Source organism: Ursus maritimus, unplaced genomic scaffold (assembly GCF_017311325.1).
Source record: "Ursus maritimus isolate PB19 unplaced genomic scaffold, ASM1731132v1 scaffold_1, whole genome shotgun sequence".
NCBI lineage: Eukaryota > Metazoa > Chordata > Mammalia > Carnivora > Ursidae > Ursus > Ursus maritimus.
In genome coordinates, this window is record NW_024423343.1 from 4,441,639 (window position 1) to 4,448,584 (window position 6,946).

At 56.9% G+C, this 6,946-nt stretch overlaps 1 long non-coding RNA gene across 1 annotated transcript; it reads right to left on the bottom strand.

Moving 5' to 3' along the window:
• Positions 1 to 778: 778 nt before the first annotated feature.
• Positions 779 to 6,543, bottom strand: LOC103662642. The gene is made up of 4 exons (XR_568523.2): positions 6,191 to 6,543; positions 5,204 to 5,345; positions 4,477 to 4,611; positions 779 to 3,346 (listed from the first exon to the last, which is right to left on the bottom strand). It is a non-coding gene; the product is annotated as an uncharacterized LOC103662642 (long non-coding RNA).
• Positions 6,544 to 6,946: the final 403 nt, after the last annotated feature.

Sequence of the window (6,946 nt, forward strand, 5' to 3'; positions counted from 1 at the left end):
ATTCACGCCGGCGCACACGCACGCCCGTGGGCACCATCACGCATACACGTACACTCAGACACTCGCACATATGCCGACACAGGTGTGCACACGCAATGCTCACGCACTTGTGCACACGAACACATGTACACACCCACATTGCATGCACTCACACACACGCACACTCAGGCCAAGGCGTACACACACTCACACTCAGAGACACACGGGCAAACACAAACTCACCCACATGTGCACAGACAGCCTGTAACACCGCATGCTGACAGGCCAAGGTCACGGCCCAAACCCCTGTACCAGGCGCATCTCTACCCGAGCCTGCAGAACCCTCAGGCCACAGAGGAGCTTGTTTGTGGATGCCCTTTGTCGACAACACACCAGCTTATAGGGCAAGAAGTCGTCCACACTGTCCCTCAGCCAGCAGCCAGGCCACTGGCGTGCAGGCCTGGCATCACTGTTGCTGCAGAGCGTGACCCTGACCAAGCCCTCGGACCTCGAGACCTGGGTCTCCGCGCAGCAGAGTGCGCATGCCTGCACGTCCCTGCACACGTACGGACACACATGCATGCCTACACGTGCGTGCGCACACACACACACACACACACACACAGAGTTCTCAACCACATTTGTTCAAGCTCGGCGCCTGGATCTCGGCCTCAGTTTGCAGAGTTTCAGCTGCATCTGGAACCTTCCCTGAGTCCCAGTCCACTTGGAGGAGGTTCGAGCTCCCTGCTATTCAATGAACCTCCTTTTTTCCCTTGTAAGATAAAACTTGGCGGCACAGTAAACATCTTGTACTCTTATTATCATGGAGGACTGACATTTCAGTTTCAAAACCTGCATCACAAACGTTTGGGAAGCAAATTTTTAGCATGTCCACGTGAAATGAATTCCACTGCACTGACACAAGCAGGCTGTCAACTTACTCCGTGTCAAACAGCAAGATTCGTCCCGAGATGGGCTGTCTCGCCCAGGCTGCACGCTGTGTCCGTGATGGTGGCTTCTCCCCTCTCCTGCGGGCCACCACTGACAGGCCCTGGGCTGCGATCCCTTACCGGGGTCCCACTGCACGGCTGCCATCCTCGGTCCCTCCATGTCAGCCAGCATGGGCATCAGAACCTCCATGTCCCACCCGGTCACAATGTGGGGGTTCCCCCGGAAAGACCAGCCAGAACCCAAAACTGTCCCCACCAGCCTCCAGGTGTGGCCACTGCCCAGAGGCGCCCTCACCCCCATCACCCCCTCCTTTGTGCAGCAGAGACCCGTCTGGCACCCACCGTGCTGGCTCAGGACGAGGGGTGCAAAGAGCAGGGGACCCGCAGCTGTGCACTTCTGTGCTGACCGCCTGGGACAGGTGCTCTGGCAGAGGGACGTGGGGACACACGGTGTCCATGGAGGGGTTAGGAGGGGCTGTGGGGAGCAGGGACGTGTGAGCGGGTCCTGGCGAAGGAGCAAAGGTGCACACCCTGCTCACACAGGCGTGGAGATGCTCTCATGGGATTATTTATAATAACAAACACACATGACAAGGTCTGCATTCCTTTGCTAGGACGGTTGTAACAAAGTCCCACAGACTGGGGCCCTTAAAGCAACATTGTCTCTCAGCTCTGGAGGCCAGAAGTCCAGGGTCACGGCGTCAGCCAGCCTGGTTCCCTCTGAGACTGTGAGGGAGAACCTGCCCCAGGCCTCTCTCTTTGGCGTGTGGACGGCCGCCCTCTCCCTGTGTCTTCACATGGTCCTCCCTCGATGTCTATCTGTCTCTGGGTCCAAATTTCCCCTGATATAAGGACGCCAGTCATTAGGTTTAAGACCCACCTGAATGACCTCATGTTCCCTTGATTTCCTCTGGAAGGACCCTGTCTCCAAATAAGGTCCCATTCTGGGGCCTGCGATGCCAGCATAGGAATCGGGGGAGATGCAACCTAACCCACCCAATGTCCAACTGTGGCGACTGGTCAAATAGGGGTAAACGACAAGCCATTACAAGGGTGAAGAGCACTCACGGTTGATGCGCCTGGGCTGTGATAGGACACGATACACAGGAGAAGACACCTGAGAAGAGCGTGTGTGCAGAAGGCAGACGCTCGTCCGGGAGCCTGTCCCTGTGCTGTGGTCCAGGTGTTATTTGGTGGGTCCCACCACGGTCACCGCCGCGCTCGGCGCTGGAGCCCCAGCCTCTGCCTGCGCTGGCAGCAAGCGTCAGGGCTGCACAAACATTCCTTTCCATTCTCGAGAGGCTGCAAACGCCACCAGGGGTCCACGGGGCCCCGGGCACAGCAGATGCCTCGTGCCTGGTCGGGGGCCCCACCTCCAGTCCGCGGAGGAGCTGAGGTGGCTGAGCTGCCGGGTCTTCCTACAACCCAGGCTCCTGCACGAGGACATCCGGGGGTCTGCGTCCTGCTGGATGGGCCCCTGCACGGCTGGCCCAGGGGCAGGACGATTGTCCTCAGGCCTCAGAGTAGAACGTGCTGAAGGGACCAGGGAGTGAAACTGGCCACGCTTCCTCCAGCCCAGTGGTGTCCTGTGTCCGACAATCCAGGCGCTAGCTGGTGAGGGACCGGGAGCGGTGCTACGACGCCATCAGCATCTGCCTGACATGATGGCAGCCTGGCTGGTCAGGGGACCCCAGGCTCAGCCGTTTGACCTGGGCAAGGAGACGGCCAGTACAGGAGCGGGGAGCACGCCACTCAGAGTCAGACTAAGTACCAGGCTTCAGAAACCCTTACAAGCTGGAAAGGGAAGGACGCCGTGCAAAGTAGCAGGACATTCCTGTCTCTCCAGCTGGTCATTTGGCTTCATCTTTGAAGACAGATTGCTACTCTGTTTGGGGAAAAATAATGATAAAACACTCTCATAATCACTGTGCAAGGGAAAGTCAGACTCCTTCCAGGGCGGGAGTGTCGGAGATACCCAGGAGCCAGACTGCTGTGTGCAGGAAGAATGTCAAAGGCTGCCTTTGTTGCTGGCACATTTGTAACAGGGAAGACGTCATGACAAGGGCCCCAGTGGGACCGTGGGGGTGGGGAGAAAGCTGTCCCTCGAAGTGCTTAGGAGTGCAGACTCTAGGAAGGGAGGGCAAGGTCCAGGAGGTAGGAAGCACCCCTAAAACACAGCAATAGGGGGAGCGCTAAGAGCAGATGGAAAAGAACAGCCGGAAGTCCCCGCCAAGTTGACTTTCTGCTTCACAATCCCCCTGCTGGCCCCGCCTTCGGTCAAGCTGTGTGGGCCATGACAGCTCCATCTTTGCTGTCCTTTGAGTACTGAATACAAGGTGCCGTGGACTTCCAGCCCGGACTGGGGAGAGGCCAGGCACTCAGGGTAGTGAGCAGCCTCTCAAGACGTTCAGGGGAACCTGCAGAGACAGTGAGCCCAGGCTCAGGGAGACCGCCAGCTCCGTACGAGTGACCACCAGGACGGTCTTGGAACATGTATCACCAGGGGCCACCAGAATGTGGTGGGTGGACGGAGCGTGAATTTCTTGTGATTGGGTTGTTAAGAGTCTACCTGGGTGGCCCGAACATGTGGCTCTGGGGGCAGGTGCTCCAGGGAGATCTTGCCATCGTCACCGGAGCCACTGACCAATGAGAGCTGGGGACAGTGGACAACAGAGCCAGTCCACGTTGTCTGTCAGGACAGACCAGGTTACGCTCATGATAAACCACCCCACTCAGCTCCTCCGGGCCCTGTCCCCATAGATGGACAAGGTGAAGCCAACCTCGTGCTTCCCCTCCAGCCGCTGGCTCTGTCTGAACGTAGAGGCAGGTTCCCCAGGGGCACAGAGCTTAGGTTCCCCCAAGAATGCAGGGACGTTGAACACAGTCCAGCCCTGTGGCTGGCTGACCAGCCGCCTGCGTCCTGGAGAAGCAGATCTACTCAAGACCTCAAGACCGTGCGCTGTGACCCACAGGCCACTCACAACAGCAGCCTGACTTCAGCTCAAGAAAAAATGATTCACCTTGAATTTCCTAAGGCGAAGGCCCGAGATGTTCTTTCTACTGAGAAGAGCAACCCAATTCTATCAGTAAATGTGGAAAATCCTTGTGGCAGCACGACGCCCAGGCACGCGGTCGTGTCCGTGTGCGATTACACCTGACCTCACATGGTAACTGCAGAGTGCCTGCAGACTCGATCAAGGCTGGGTGCCGAGGGCCTCAGCGTGTTCCCACGACCCTCGCTCCTTCCTCCCCGGGGCATGTCTGCAATCTGCTCCAGCTCTGGCCAGTGCTCAAAATCAGTAGCCAGTGGGCTGAATCCAGCCCCCCCAAGGTGTTCTATTTGTCTCCGGTTTTTTAAAAAATCAAGTTGGTTGCCAATATTTTAAAAGTCATCTTAATTTTAAGTATTTATAAACCAGTTCACGTTTTCAAAATGCCAGGTATCTGAAAACCCAGGTGATCCAAACTCCCCAGGCCTGCACCCCTGCGGGGCAGCCTGGCACCCACGTCAGCCTCCTCCACACTGCCCACCCCTTCCTGTACCCACCTGGCCCGGAGACATCGCAGCCTGCGGTCTCCGGAGAGAGGGTGGGTGTTATGAGGGCGCAGCAAGGCAGGGGTGCTCCCGAATCCCAGCTTCAGCACCTAGAATCATGTCCGGTCCCGGGAAGACCAGTGATCCCTGCTGAATGAATGACTGAATGAATGAGCGCTCACATCGAGACACATACCGAGCCTTTGAGCCAGGCACCTGGACTAACCCCTTAGCTCGGCCTCTCGCTAGTTTTCTGGGCCATTTGCTCATAACCACATACACACATCAGATCTGCTGGTATTAGTTGAAACACACAGATGGCAGTGCCCAGCTCTGCAAGCTGCAAGGACCCTTCCCAGGTGAGGAGGGTCGGCCCTCCATCGCAGCCCATCCTTGGGGTCAGCAGTGGCAGCGACCAGAATTGGTCTGGTCCTCACACCTGACTCTGGCCCACCTTTCCACCTTCCTTTTCCACTTTGAAGAGCCTTGTGATTACACTGGGGCCAGCACGATGCTCTCCCTATATTCATATCAATCAGTTAGCAACCTTAATTCCCCTTTCCATGCAACCTAACACCTTCACCAGCTCCAGGGATGAGGATAGGGATGTCCTTAGTGGGGCACTTTCCACGCCCACCCCAGGCACATCCCCAGAAAGTGATGGGATGACACGGAAGTCCTGCTTGCAGGATTTTCCTTGTGGTAAAGCTCCCCCCGAGCAGATGCGATCACGGCTTACGTCAAACCGGGGCAGCCGAGGTCAGTCTTCAAGGGCACATAGGACGCGGTGGGTGCCTTTCAAAGGCCCGTTGCCAGGTGCTCACCACGTGGTAGGTGTGGCGACGGGGGCTCAGGGGAAGAGGAGAAGGGGGCCGCGGGCGCTGTAAGAGAGCAGGAGGGCCGGTGGGGAAGCCGTGGGCAGCTGTCCACACAGTGCTCCCTCCATGGCTGGTGGGGGGGCAGGGCAAAGAGCATTTCAAGGCAAATCATTTCATTTCCTTAAAACTTCATTTACTCAGCAGCAAAACAGAGTTGAGAATGGCCGCCTCACAGGGGTGTGGCCAGGAGGAAGACATGGGGCATGCGTGCGCTTCGCCGTCCCCCGTCCCGGGTGCACGGTGGTCATCGGGGTGGGCTGGCTTTCCACGGAAGCCGAATGAGAGCAAATCGAGTCTGCACTCTCGTCTTCCCGCCCAGGGCTTGCTCACCCCGCTTCGATCCTGCAGAGACACAACCCACTCCCCCATCACTGCTCATGATACATCTGTTAGCTTAAAGGAAGAGAAAAGTGGCCTTCTTTAGAAAACCACCTGAGGCCAGCCTTCCAGCCCTGAAGAATTGTCCTTCTTTCTGAGTTCGGCACTGGTGCGGGTGACGCCTGGGGCCAGCAGCACCAACAGATCAGGCTCACGGCAGCTACCAGCTGTGTGACCTCACACCACTCACACAACCTCTCTGATCATCTCCTGTAATATCAGGCCCTGGGGCCATCCATTCATCTTGGTTCTCACTCACTCTGTGTGCCCCCAAAGACTGTCGACCTTTGTGCTTTGCCAGTTCACACCAAGGCCTGGCTTCTCTGAAGCTCAGCTGAAACCCTTGGTTCCACAAATCAAACTGTTATAACTTGTTCTAATTACTTAATAAATCTTGTAGGATGCTTAACACCCATCTGGATGAAAACAGCATTATTAATATAAAACATTATTATTACACCAACACGCACCATTTTGCCAAAATTCCCGAGTCCCACCCCTCGGGAAAGAGTATTGAGCGATGCCCTTGGTCTCCAGGTGCTGGTCCGGACAATGAGACGCCTGTCTGGATGGGGTGGGCAGGAGGGGGAATGGGAAGCGGTGTGGGTCTCCAAAGGGACGGTATTCCCAAGTCCGCGTTCTGTGAGCGCACGGAATCCAGGCAGGCTTTTGCTAAAATGTCAGCCACGTGCCTCGGTGATTAGGGCTGCGGTTTGGGCAGCCTTTCAAAGACGCCCCCAGGAGACACTCAAAGCCCTTCTCGGCCCCAAGCAGGCTGCTCCGTGTTTTCATTGCAGGGCGATCCAGGGTTTCTAGGAGAGCAAGTGATATCCTATAAGCCGTGCACGCACACTCATTCCCCACTTGTGTCCTAAACTTTGCAGCAATGGTTTGCCTTTTCTCCTCCCCTTGCAGGCGAGCTTCACGTTTGGCGGCGAGAGCCAGCCCCACCGACAGGACGCCGAGGCCGTTCCAGCGGGAGGAGAGCCAGGGAGACTGTGCTCGTGGCCTTGAAGCGTCCCGCAGGTCTGCTCCTGGAATTTCAACCCTCGCTGTCCCCGTTTGCCTCCCGGCCCAGCGTGAACATCGCTGGGGCCAAAAAATCACTACACAGGAACAGGATGAAGCAGGGGCTGGAACAGAAGTCAGCAAAGCACACGAAGGAAACCTCAGGATTTTCTTAACTGTGAACTTAGGCAGAGCCATCGGCGGGGCTCGTGTGAACC